Genomic DNA, 14194 nt, shown 5'->3' with positions numbered 1-14194 from the left:
ACAGTTTGAAGTTGGATGGAACACCTGACATATGAAAAAAAGGGTGATAAAATCTTCATCACTGGGCCATGGTGAAGATGAATTGAGACAGAATGTGTGAAAGCCCCTCACTCAGTGCCAGACACATAGTTGGTGCATTAGTTAAGATGCGGTCAGCTGGAAGTGGAAAAAACCCTAACACACACTGGCCTAAATAAAAAGAAGTTTATTGCTCCATGTTGTAGAAAACTCAGAGGGCAGGCTTCAGGGTTGTTTCCATCCAATCATATTGCCAAGGCCCTTCAAGATGTTGGCTTGATCCTAGACTGCTTCCGCCCTTCTTGCAAGATGGGTACTTCACTGTACAGGATTGCATGCTTCCTCATCCTAGAAAGAATGTTTCTCCCTCAGCTGCTGATCAAAAATTCTGGGCCACCTTCTAAGGAAGCTACATTCGGTTACCCTAAATCTGTAGCTGTGAAATGCCAAGTATTGATTGGCTGAGGTCTGCATCGGGTGCTTATCTCTGAACCAATCAATGCGGTGAGAGGAATGAACTAAGGGATTGGCTCTAACCAATCAGGGCTTACACCTTGAGCTGGGGGTGGGTAAATCTTACCCAAACTTCAGGTCTGGAAGGGGGTGGAATTCATGCTGCTGAGACAATCACAGGATTACTGCAGCAGGTGCCCAATAAACATTGTTACTGTTCCTATAAAATAAAAAATTCCACATTCTGGAGAATGTTTCCTTAGGGCTGATAGTACTTTCCCCCCATCCCCACGCTCCTGTAAATAGTAACCATCATCTTTTAGGTTCTAAGAAATATTACATTGTTTTATTCAGGCCCCTCCCCTAGTCATAGATCCACATTCTTCAAGGGCTTCTTCTATAAGTTCTAAGTGGATTTTTATGTCCGAGCTGGCCTAGATCCAAAGCTGTCTTTTCTGTGAAGGTGGTGATAGTGATGGTGGTATCCTCATCCATCTGAAGTAGAAAGAGCTGGAAAAAATTTATAGGCCATCAGCTATTTGGACCTGCCACCCAGCCTGATATTGGTCTTTTAATCACGTGGAGTTACCCTCTATGGGCCGTCTCCATGAACTGAACATATTACCCTCATTTCATGTGAAGCATATTCTGGGCTTTGAAAGAGGAGGGATGTAAAGCAAAACCAAATGCAGACACTTCAGTTGATGAATGACTTGTGGATGGGCAGTTGCTGCCAGTTACCGCTAAGCTCCGTGAGAGGGGTAGAGAGATGGGATGAAACAGAGGGCAGCTTTTAAACCTCTTGGCCTTGCAGCTGCCACCTGAGGGTAATAACACTGCCAGCGGGCATAAAAAAAGAAGTCCACCGGCTTTGGTTTCTGTGGCTCTTGCTCAATCTCTGTGAAGGGTAATGCTCTCTTATAGTGTTTACAAGACTTTCGAGTCCTTTCTGGCACATACATTTATCCAACAAGACTTAGAGCTCCGTGTTCCCTCTGGAGATGTGTAGGAGACAGATCTTGGGTTGCTTTGTTACTGACCAACATCTTTCACATCTCATAGGACAATGCAACTTCGCCTTCTGTGGTTCATTTTTTCCCTCAGGGATTCAGAAGACATGTGAGACTCAGCTGTGTTTCCTGCGAGTGAAACACTGATGAGGAGGCTCAGGCGATACTTTGTTCTGGAGGGAGCAGGACATTTGAGGTAGTATACGCTTCTAATGGCTGCTGTAACAAATTACCACAAACTCAGTGGCTTAAAACAACACAAATATATTACCTTATGATTCTGGAAGTTAGAAGTCTTACAAGTCAAGTCAGCAGGCTGCATTCCTTCTATAGACTCCATGGAAGAATCCGTTTCCTTGCCTTTTGCACTTCTAGAAGCTGCCTGTATTCCTTGGTTTGTGACCCCCTTCTTCCATCTTCAAGTCCCTCAGTCTCTGTCTCTCTCTGACCTCTGCTTGCATCATCATTCTCCGCATCTCCTTTTCTGACTGACCTTCTGCCTTGCTCCTTATAAGGTCCCTTGTGATGACATCATCCCACCCCAGGAATCCAGGATAATCTCCCTATTGTAAAATCTTTAACCTAACCACATCTGCAAAGTCCTTTTTGCCAGGTAAGGTGACATATTTGCAGGTTTCAGGAATTAGAATATGGACATCTTTGGGAACTATTACTCTGTCTTCCATAGTGATCTAGTTTCTCCTCTTCTGCCTTTTACCTTTTTTTCTTTTATTTGCTTATTTATTTATTATTTATTTATTTTTTAAAGATTTTTTAAATTTATTTGAGAGCGAGAGAAAGAGAGAGAGCATGCGATCACAAGCTGGGGGAGGGGCAGAGGAAGAGGGAGAAGCAGATTCCCCACTGAGCAGGGAACGCCATGCGGGGCCTATCCCGGGACCCTGCGATCATGACCTGAACCAAGGGCAGATGCTTAACCAACTGAGCCATACAGGTGCCCCACCCTTTCTCCTTTTAAAATTGTTTTACTTTTTGTTTCTAATAGGTAGTATATTCCATAGGGTTCACAAAAAGAAAGGAATACCAAAAAATATATCCAGAGGACCCATAGGCTCATGCGAAAATGCTCGACATTATTAGTGATTAGGGAAATGCAAATCAAAACCAAGAGATTCCACTTTATAGCCACCAGGATGGCTATGATAAAAAAAAATACAGAAAATAACAAATCTTGGTAAGGGTATGGAGAAATTGAAACCCTAGTACATTGTTGTGAGGATGTAGAAAGGTACAGCCACTGTGGAAAACAGTGGTTTGGTGGTTCCTCCAAAAGTTAAACATAGAATTGCCATATGACCTAGCAATTCCTCTCCTAGATATATACCCCAACAAATTGAGAGCAGGGACTCAAACAGAAATGTGTATAAGAATGTTCATAGCAGTATTATTCACAATATCCAAAAGATCCATCAACAGAGAAATGGATGAACAAAATGTGGTGTATACATACAATGGAATACTATTCAGTCATAGAAAGGAAAGAAGTATTGATGCATGCTACAATGTGGATGAACCTTGAAAACAAGACGCTAAATGAAAGAAGCTAGACACAAAAAACAAATACTGTGTGGTTCCATTTATGTGAAATATCCAGCATAGGTAAATCCATGCAGATGGAAGCAGTTGGTGGTTACCAGGGTTTAGGGACAAGAGGGAATGGGGAATGACTGCTTCCTGGGTACTGGGGTTTTTTTTGAGGATGATGAAATGTTTTGGAACTTGGTAAAAGTGGTGTTGGACAACACTGTGAATGTACTAAGTGCCACTGACTTGTGCACTTTAAAATGGTTGATTTTAATGTGAATTTCACCTCCATTTTTTTTTTAAGTGGAAAGCAGTGAACAAAGTATACATTGAAAAATCTTACTCCTACCTCTGTCCTATCTGCTTCACTTTCCTCTACCCATGCAGATAGCTGCTTTAATTAGTTCATTGATTATCCTACTAGTGTTTCTTTATGCAGAAACAAACAGATATGAGTTATTCTGCTTTTCTCTCTTTCTCATCAAAGGTAGCACTCTCTATATAATTTTTACTGTTTTACATCTAATAATACATACTAGAATTCTTTCTGTATCTTTAATATTTTAACATCTGATGATATTCCACAGCTTAGATGTAACATAGTTTATTTAATATAAGCATTTAACGCTATACATTTCTCTCTAAACAGTGCTCATTTGCATCCCACAAATTTTGACATGGTGTATTTTTTATTATCATGCAAAGCAATATATTTTTTTATTTTCCCTGAGACTTCTTCTTTGACCAAAGGATTATGTAGAAGTAAGCTGCTTAATTTCAGTATTTGGAAATTTTCCTGTTATTGATTTCCAGTCTAATTCCATTATGTTCAGAGAATGTTTCATAGGACTTCAATTCTTTTCATCTTTTTCCTCTTTCCTCTCTTTTTTCACTCTTTAAAACCTTTTTATTTTGAAATAATTGTAGATACAGTTGTAAGAAATAATACAGAAAGATCCATATACCCATAATGGGTTGAGCTGTGTCTCCTACAAAATTCATATGTTGAAGTCCTAACGCCCAGGCCCTCAGAACGTGAGGATTTGGAGGCAGGGTCTTTGTAGAGGTAATCAAGTTAAAGTGAGGTCATTAGAGTGGTTCTTAACCCAGTATGACTGGTGTCCTCATAAAAGGGGGAAATGTGAACACAGAGACACACATACAGGGAAGATGATGTGAAGACACAGACAGAAGACAGCCATCTATAAGCTGCAGAGAGAGGCCTGGACCAGATTCTCTCTCACAGCCCTCAGAAGAAATCAACCTTGTTGACAACTTAATTTCGGATTCTAGTCTTCAGCGCTTGGAGACAATAAATTCCCATTATTTAAGCCACCCAGTCTGTGGTACTTTGTTACATCGGCCTAGCAACCTAATAAGCTTAACCCAGTTCCACCCAATGTTAACATCTTGCGATCTTACATAACACAACTGGAAAATTGACGTCAATATCATCCATCGACCTTTTTCAGATTTCACCAGTTTTATATGCAATTGTGTGTGTGTGTGTGGTGTCTGTGTATGTATGTTTAGTTTCTGTGGAATTTTATCATATGTAGATGCATGTGACTACCACCACAGTCAAGACACAAAACTGCTCCCTCACAAAGGCCCTTTGTGCTACAGACATCTCCTTCCCATCCCACTCCCTAACCCCTGGCTACGACTAGTCTGTATCCATCTCTATAGTTTTGTCATTTCCTGAGTACTATATAAATGGTATCATACGGTGTGTAACCTTTAGAGATGGGCTTTATTCATTCAGCATAATTCCCTTGAGACCTATCCAAGTTGTATATACCAGTAGCTCATTTCTTTTATTTGCTGAATAGTAGTCCAAGGTTTGGATGTACCATAGTTTTTTTTTGTTTGTTTGTTTTGTTTTTTTAAAGATTTTATTTATTTATTCGACAGAGATAGAGACAGCCATCGAGAGCGGGAACACAAGCAGGGGGAGTGGGAGAGGAAGAAGCAGGCTCATAGCAGAAGAGCCTGATGTGGGGCTCGATCCCAGAACGCCGGGATCACGCCCTGAGCCGAAGGCAGACGCTTAACGGCTGTGCCACCCAGGCGCCCCAGATGTACCATAGTTTTTAAACCATTCACTGGTTGAAGGACCTTGGGGTTGTTTCCAGTTTGGAGCTATTGTAAATAACACTGCTATAACCATTCACGTACAGGTTTTTGTGTGGACTTCAGTTTTCATATTTCTGGCACAGATGCTACATCTTTTTATGTTCAATCTTCCTATTCTATTTTAAGTGACTTTCTTATAAAATAGCACACATTTGGATCATTTAAAAAAAGTCATCCCTCCAGTCTCTTTCAGCTAATTTGTTTAGACTCTTTACATTTAATGTCGTTATTTATGTTTGGATTTAAGCCTACCATTTATTTTCTGTTTTTTTCCCCCCGTTTTTCGTTCCTCTGTTTCCCATCTCATGCTTTCTTTTGAGTAATTTGAATCTTTTTAGTATTCTAGTTTATTTATCTACTGTGTCTGTGTGTTTTACTGTATCTCTTTATATAATATTTTTCGTGGTTGCCCTAGAAATTACAAAACACATCCTTACCTTTTCATGGTATTTTACTGCTTCAAGTGGAATGTAGAAACTTTACCATCATATTGTGCCTATATACTCGTGACTTCATTGTATCACTGTGTTCTTATTACACCTACATACATTGTATCAGTGTTCTACCTTTGGTTTTCAACCATCAAGTAGAGTTTTGAAAACTTGAGAGAAGAAAGTCTCTTATACTTACTCATACATTCACCATATCTGTTACTTTTCCTTCATTCCAGATGTTCCAAGTTTCCACCTAGTATCATTGCCCTTCTGTTTGAGGAGTATACTTTTAGAGCAGATCTGTAGGCAACAAATTCTACTTTCTTTGTTCTAAGACCTTTATTCCACCTGTATTCCTGAAGTATATTTTTGCTGGATATAGAATTATGGGTTGGCGGTTGTTTCCTTTCAGCATCGTTAAAATGCTCTTCTGCTTCCTTCTGGCTTCCATTTCTGAAAAGATGCCTGCAATTATTGGGGTCATTTCTCCTTATAAGTGATATGTTGTTTTTCTCTAGTTGCCAGTAGAGATTTCAGTTTTGTTTTTAGTTTTTAGTAGTTTGATTATGTTTCAGGGTATGGGTTTTTTTTGGGGGGGGGGTGGTTATCCTGTTTATGATTTGCTGAGCTTCTCCAATCTGCAGCGTTTATGTGTTTTGCCAAATTTGGGGGAGTTTTTGGTCATTATTTCTTTAAAAAAATTGTTTTCTGCATTGTACTCTCTCTACTTTTAGGATTCTAATGACACAAATGTTAGGCCTCCTGGCATTGTCACATAGGTTCCTGAGCCTTGCTCATTTTTTTTTAAATGATTTATCCATTTCTTATTTAGAGAGCGAGAGAGAGACTGCAAGTGGTGGGAGGGGCAGAGGAGGAGAGAGAGAGAATACTCAAGCAGACTTCCCACGGAGCAGGGAGCCCGATGACACAGGGCTTAACCCCAGGAGGTGTGATCATGACCTGAGTTGAGATCAAAAGTTGGCTCGCCAACTGACTGAGCCACCCAGGTGCCCCAACGCTTGTTCATTTTTGCCCCAAATCTTTATTCTTTCTGTGGTTTAGACTGGAGAATTTCTATTGATCTCTTTTCACATTCACTGACTTTCTTCTGTCATATCTATTCTGCCATTGAGCCCGTCAGTGAGTTTTAAAATTTTGGTTATTAGGGGCACCTGGCTGGCTCAATCAGTAGAGCAGAGACTCTTGATCTTAGGGTTGTAAGTTCAAGCCCCATGTTAGGTGTAGAGATCACTTAAAAATAAACATCTTTTAAAAAAAAGTTTCAGTTATTCTATTGTTTAGTTCTAAAACTTCTATTTGATTTTCTTTATAGTTTCCTGTTCTTTGCTGGGACTGTCTATCTTCCATTCATTGAAAGGAAATTTGTCCTTACTTGTTAGATCATTTTTATAATAGCTGCTTTAAAGTCTTTTGCAGGAAATTCCAACATCAGCATCATCTCAGCATGCAAGTTAAGATTTTTCTGGTTCTCCATATGTCAAGTAATTCTGTACTGGATTCTGGGCATTTTGAATATTATGAGTCTCTGGGTCTTATTTACATCCAGTAAAAAATATTGATTTTTTATTTTAGTAGGCAACTGAGCTGGTTGGGGTCAGGCTTTAAATTCCATTCAGCCTTCTGTGGATTGTGGTTTCCACAGTGAGTTCCACTTTTAAAGTCTTTGCCTTGCTATTCAAATCTGTCCTGCATGTGTGCCACCTGGTGGCCAGTTTGGGATGTGAGTGGTGGTCTATCAGTTCATAGCTCCATCTAGAAGCTTTTGGTATACTGTTTAGAGTCAGATTCATACATGTGTCACTTAGGGGTGATCCCAGGGATTTAGAAACAACTTTATCAGGTCACTTTCCCAACTCTTTCCTCTCTACAATGTCCCCAGTACCTTCTGGTTCCTGGGGTCCCCTTTTTACTCCTCCAGCCGGAAGATAAACCACAAAAAACAAAAAACCCCCAAAAACTCCAAAACAAAAAGCAGGGACTTTCTCCCATTCTCTTGGAGTTTTAGAAGACCATTCTTCTGTTCCTTAAGCCGAACCAGAGGGTTTCTCTGGAGCCCATTTCCAGTTCCAGGGTACCTTAAGTCTAGACTGGGCAATACCAAAACTAATAATAATGTAAACTCAGAATGGATTCAGAGGTACTTTGACCTCTGGTCTTCCTTTCAAATCCATCTGCTACTATTTACCTTACAGAGTCCTCAAATTGCTGGCCATGCATTCTCCCTGGGTTTATAGCTGCATTCAGTGGGAGGGACAGGGTGGAGTAGGTTTACCCCACCTTACCTGGAACCTGGGGCTGAGTTTTGAATCGCATAGTTAATTTAATCAATGCCCTATAAATGGACAGGTGGGCTATTCTTCTTGCCTTTTAAGTTGTGTTTCTGAGAATTTTGTCTTCTCTTTTCAAGTCTTCATAACAGTGCTTCTCAACTTAGCTTCTGATTAGAATCACCTAGGAAGATTAAATAAAATATCCCAATGTCCAGGCTATCCCCCAGACAAATTACAGAGAACCTCTGTGAGTAGAACCCAGGCATCAGTACTTAATTTTTTTTCTTTTCTATTTCACACTCCTTATCCCATTCCCTAACCCTCCAAACCTGCTCTTCCTATAGAAGCCTTATTTCATTTAATATTGTCACCATACACCAGACTCCCAAGTAAGACATGGCAGAGTTGTCCTGAACTCAGGTCCTGAATCCTTCACATTTAGGCTACTGTCCCTCTTGCCAATGCTAACTCAGAAATGTTTTCAAATGTGACCCCCACTTCCATCCCCTCTAAGCAAGCCCATCCTGCATCTGGATGACTGCATGGCCGTGTCTTCAGTTTCTCTCTCATCACTCCCTCTCTTCTTGGCAATAGCTCTCAGGGCTATGGGGGAATCTTCCTAAAAGAAGAATTTGGGGGCACCTAGGTGGCTCAGTTGGTTAAGTGTCTGACTCTTGATCTCGGCTTGGGTCTTGATCTCAGGGTCTTGAATTCAAGCCTCATGTTGGGCTCCATGCTGGGCATGGAGCCTACTTAAAAAAAAAAAGGAAGAAGAAGAAGAGTCTCATCATGGTACTCCCCTTGTAAAACCTCTGTGGCACCTCCTTGCTCACAGTGTAGAGCTGAGCAAGGGACACAAGGCCTGCCATATTGGCCTGGACAACACTTCTCCTGTCACCTATGCACCTCTACTCCCCACATCCCAAAGTCACACAGGTAATCCCCGATCTCTGAGATCATGATCTGAGTGGAAATCAAGAGTTGGATGCTTAACCAAGCCACCCAGGTACCCGAAAGTTCCTTAGCTTAGAGACGGTCCTCACTTCTGATTTAGGTGAAGGTGTTGAAACTATTTTGAAAAGCATTCTGGATGTCTTCTTATCTGAAGGAAAAGGAGAGACCAGAGAAATATAATAAATTTGTAAAACACGTATAAACTAAACCTCTCAGGAGCTGAGGAAGTGCCTCTGATTTGGGGAGCAGCGGCATCTTGTCAAACTTGAATTCGATTCCCAGGCCACCATTTGCTGCAGGCTGAGTGTGGGCAAGTTAGTTAGCTTCTCTGAGTCTCAATTTTTAACAATTTTAAACACGATATTTCCTACCTCATAGGATTGGGTTGAGGGTTGAATGAGTTAACACATATTTCTGGCATGTACTTAAGGGTCCAATAAATAGTATTATTTTTATTTTCTGGTGATTTAGGAAACAAGTTGGCAGAAGCAGATGGAAAGAGGCATGTGTATATTTCAGTTGAGTTGTTTGTTGACTCCAGCTCCTTAGTGAGAGAGGCTCTGGATTTCCAAGTCCTCTAGTTCTAGTCCTCTAGTCTCCTCTAGCTTGGTCCAGTTAGACTACTCCTCTACTCAGAGAGCCACCAAGCTGACCAAGAGGCAGCACAATTCCTTCATGCAGGGAAGGACTCTATTTCTCATCCAGGTGTCTTTGACATCTGAAATAATAGAGCAAATTTTAACATGCTCTACTTGGAGAGGCCCTATTTGCCAAGGCCATTCTAAAAATATACTATTAGGATTAAAAAAAAACAAATCTTCTACTGATTCTGAAGGTATCTGCAAGTGCTACCTTCTAAATTTATGTCAACAGAAATAGCCAGACCATGAGATGTCCATTCAAAATATATGAAACATTGAGCTACAAAGATCACCTACATTTTCAGTATGCAAGTAGTGATTATATTATTGTTGTTTTGCTTTTATTTTTTATTAACTGATCTCCATTGTTTACCACTTGTGGTAATTATGCTTTCTGACAATTGTGAAAAATGCTGAGTGCTCAATAGAACAATCAAAACAAAGCAATCAATGTCCCTGAGGACATTGTGTCTGTCCCTAATCTCTCCCTCTACTGGAGCAGGTGAAAAGAAATTTATTCTGCCAGCCTCGTGTGTGGAAAACATCTCAGTTTCAGTAGAAGGAAGGATGGAAGGAAAGAAAGAAAACCAACATTGACCAAAAACTTACCATGTGCATTTTCTGTATCTTCTCATTTAATTCTCCAAAGAATTCTGCAAGAAAAGTCTTATTATTCCTGTGTTTGCAGATGAGTTAACTGAGACCCAGAGATTAAATGACTTGCCTAGGTTCTCTCACTCACTAGGAGGCAAAGCTGAGACTTGACAGTAGAGCAGCCCATTCTAGAACCTTCTTTCAGTCTAGCTCCAGGCAGCACTAGTGTTCAACCGAAGCAACAGCTACTTAATTTGCACCTACTTCTCATCTGCCCTTCTCCACCATCTTCTCCACCCCCTTTTTGCCTTCTACAAGCTTCCCCTCCGTGACTTTCAGCTGCGTGGTAATTCCCCAACTCCCAGGCAGCAATATATCTATAGGGATTAATGGAGGACAGATTTGAGAATACATTCAATCCATTTGCAAATTCCACTGTAATGTACATCGAAGTGTGTGAATGTGTGTGTGTGTGCAAGGAGGGGGATAGGAAGGGAGGCACACATCTATATTTCAAATTAGCAAGTCAGTCATGAGTTACAACTCCATGCCAGGGACATCTTTAGATAGCCAGACACACAGATAATCAAGGCATAGATTAACTCACTCTGACTGTGCAGTAATTTAAAGCTCTCTGCTTATATGGCCAATTCGTGGTGGTGAAACATTCCTATGGCATATGGTAACCTTTAGTAGAAAACTTGCAGTGAGAAGTGCAGGATCCCTACCAAACGTGCAAAGAACATGTGGTTGATATTAGAGTGTATGTTCACCCTCCGGTCCGTGAGACTCAGACTGATTTCTCTCCTTTCCCAAGACCAACTGAGAACTTGCTTCTCTGTCTTTAGAAACAAAAACAAAAACAAACACACACACACACACACACACACACACACACACACAACTCCGCCCATGGGGATGTTGGAATTGTAACTATTTGCTAGAATTTTTATGTAAATTAAATTAAACAGTAATAAAGTGCTTTAGATTAGGAGTAAGGAAGCCTGGTTCTCATCCCTACTGATTGGCCTTCAAGGATAGTGTCTTTCGGGGCGCCTGGGTGGCTCAGTCGGTTAAGCATCCGCCTTCAGTTCAGGTCATGATCCCAGGGCTGGGCTCCCTGTTCACCAGCGAGTCTGCTTCTCCCTCTTCCTCTGCCCCTCCCCCCAGCTTGTTCTCTCTCTCTCTATCTCTCTCTTTCTGTCTCAAATAAATAAATAAAAATCTTTAAAAAAATGGATAGTGTCTCTCTCAAAGATATGAGCTACATATTTTCTGAAGGACGACCTCCAGCTCTGAAAAGCAGTGATTCTAATCATTAGGATCAGAAAGAGAAAGCCCTCTGGGCTGGGTATTTGAACTCTAGGGCTCTCTCCAGCATTAGCTATCCATGTTTGATCTCCCTGAGGAGACCGAGGCCCCCAGGGAAGCCTCCTAACTTCGCCACCCTGCCACACACCTCTCTTTTTCCCATTCTTCCATCTTTCTTAGCAATCCCTGACAAATGTGTTCCATCCTCTTACAAGCTGGCCTGTGCTCCAGAAGACAGCTCCTCAGAGCACCTGGGGATCTTGTGAAAAGGCAGATTCTGGTTCCAATGGTGGGGAATGGAATCTGAGATTCTGTTTCTAGCAAGGAATCAGGTGATCCTGATGCTGCTGGTCCACGGATGACACGTTAAATAGACTCTTTGTCTGTTAGGCTGCCATAACAAAATGTCATAGACTGGGCAGCTTAACTCACAGAAATTTGTCTTCTTTCAGTTTCTGGAGACTGGAAGTCCAAGATCAAGTTGTTGGCAGGGTTTGGTTTCTGGTAAGAACTCTCTCCTCAGCTCGTAGATCGCCGTCTTCTCTCTATGTCCTCGCATGGCCTTTTCTCTGTGTGCCCACATCCCTAGTGTCTCTTCCTCTTCTTACAAGGACACTAGTCCTATCAAATCAGGGTACCACCCATATGATCTCATTTAACTCTAGTTACTTCTTAAAGAGCCTGTGTGTGTATCCAGTGTTAACCTCTTTCTAACATGTGAGATACCTGGTACGGGGCCTAGGAGGAAACATGCATGCCTGAGGTAGCTTCTAAGAGAGGATGTTTGATGGTATGGAAGACTTACTTTCACCAAGTTCACATATGGGTCACAGGTCTATCCCTGTTCCTCCCTGACCTCTACGTTTTCCACCTATAACAGTGTGAGGGTTCAAATTCTCTGTTTTCTATGGAGAAAAGTATGATGGTTAATTTTATGTATCAACTCAGCTAGACTATGGTGCCTAGTTGTTTGGTCAAGCACCAGTCCAGATGTTGCTGTGAAGATATTCTTTAGATGTAGTTAATGGCTTAATCAGTAGACTTTGAGTAAAGCAGATTTCCCTCCATAATGTGGGTGGGCCTCATCCAATCAGTTGAAGGCCTAAAGATAAAAGATCGAGGTCCCCAGAAAAAGAAAGAATCTTGTTTCCAGACTGCCTCCCACTCAAGACTGCAGCATCAACTCCTGCTGGAATTTCCAGCCTGCCTGCCTGCTCTGTGGATTTCAGACTTGCCAGCCCCCGTTATCACATGATCCAATTACTTGAAATGAATCTCTTTCTCTCTGTATATAAACACACATCCTATTGGTTCTGTTTCTCTGGAGAACCCTGTCTAACACAAACAGTGCTTCTCAGACTCAAATGTGAATCACCTTGAAATTTTGTTCAACTGCAGATTCTGACTTAGTAGTTCTGGGGTGGGACCTGAGCTTCTGCATTTCTGCCTACCTAGATGATACTAATGTTCTGGGTCTGTGGGTGGCACTTGAGTAGCAAGCGCATTTTCTCTGAGTTTTCAGAGCATATGGGAGTGGGGCCAAGCCTTCTCAGAACTTTGTAAAATTTAAGGATAGCTAGTTCTTTCCTCAAGAGCAAGGGTTGGCAAACTTCTTCTGTAAAGGGCTAAAGAGTAATTATTTTATATCTACAGGCCATATGGTGTTTGTTGCACCTAGTCTACCTTGCCATTGTAGCATGAATACTATCACAGATAATATATAGACTAATGGGTGTGGCTATGTTCCAATAAAACTTTATTTACAAAAACAAGATGTGAGGTGGATTTGACCCATGGGCCCAAGTTTGCCAACTGCTGGTATATGGAATCACTTGATGGTGAGGTTCCTTGGGGCAGGGTTCTTACTCATCCTAGTAGCTTGCTTCATGCATAAAAGGCATTGAATACATACTTAATGAACAAATGACTGTATTGAATAAGGTCATTAAGATTTGGCTACTCATAATCTGCAAAGGGCAGATATTCTCTATTACTGTTCCCTGTTCTCTTTTATTGTCTTTTCAGTTTCCATTTCAGATAATGAAGGAAGAATGTGTCATAATTTTTGTATAAGTGAACTTTCCAGCACCTGCTTGCTTCTAGTGCCGAATGCTTAGGCCAGAGATGTATGCACAGAATTCATTAAAAAATTCACTAGTTTCATGTGTGATATGGAAATGTGGAATGGGAATATTGTAGCCAAAAAAAAAAGGAAAAATAACAATATAAGTATAGCTAATGCATGCACAGTAATTCTTAAATTTGTGAAATATCTTATACATATAAAATGCATAATGTAATATATGTGGCATAAAAAGTAATATGACCACCAGTGTAAGTCATTTTTAGATATTAAAAATGATTCAAATAAAATGTATTGCATTTGTTTCATTTTAAATATAACAGATGCTCATTTTAGAAAATGGATTTAAAACTGTATAATCGCATATGCGAAGAGCAGTAAAAGGCTGGGAGCCCTGCAGTTTGAAAGGGAACTCGAAAACCCCGTATTTGGCATTATTGAGTGAGTGGACAGTATTATGAGGTCACCGGGGCAGGCTGCTCAGCAGGTATGGATCAGCTGTCCCAGTTGCGCTCCTCACTCCACTGCCCTCTTCCCTCCTTGCTCTCAGCTCTAAGGAGTTTTGGGGGAGGGCACAAAGAGGAGTCTGTGCAGGATCGTGGCTCTTAATGCCATCCTGTTGGTTGGTGGGTTCTTAATACCATGATGAGGTACAGTGGACCGCAGGCCAGCCTCAGAGCTGTAACTTCACTAACAGAACAGCAAATGTAATATTTATGCTTGG

This window comes from Ursus americanus, chromosome 19 (assembly GCF_024610735.1).
Source record: "Ursus americanus isolate L20-20 chromosome 19, mUrsAme1.1.p, whole genome shotgun sequence".
Classification (NCBI taxonomy): Eukaryota; Metazoa; Chordata; class Mammalia; order Carnivora; family Ursidae; genus Ursus; species Ursus americanus.
This window is presented reverse-complemented; position numbering follows the sequence as displayed.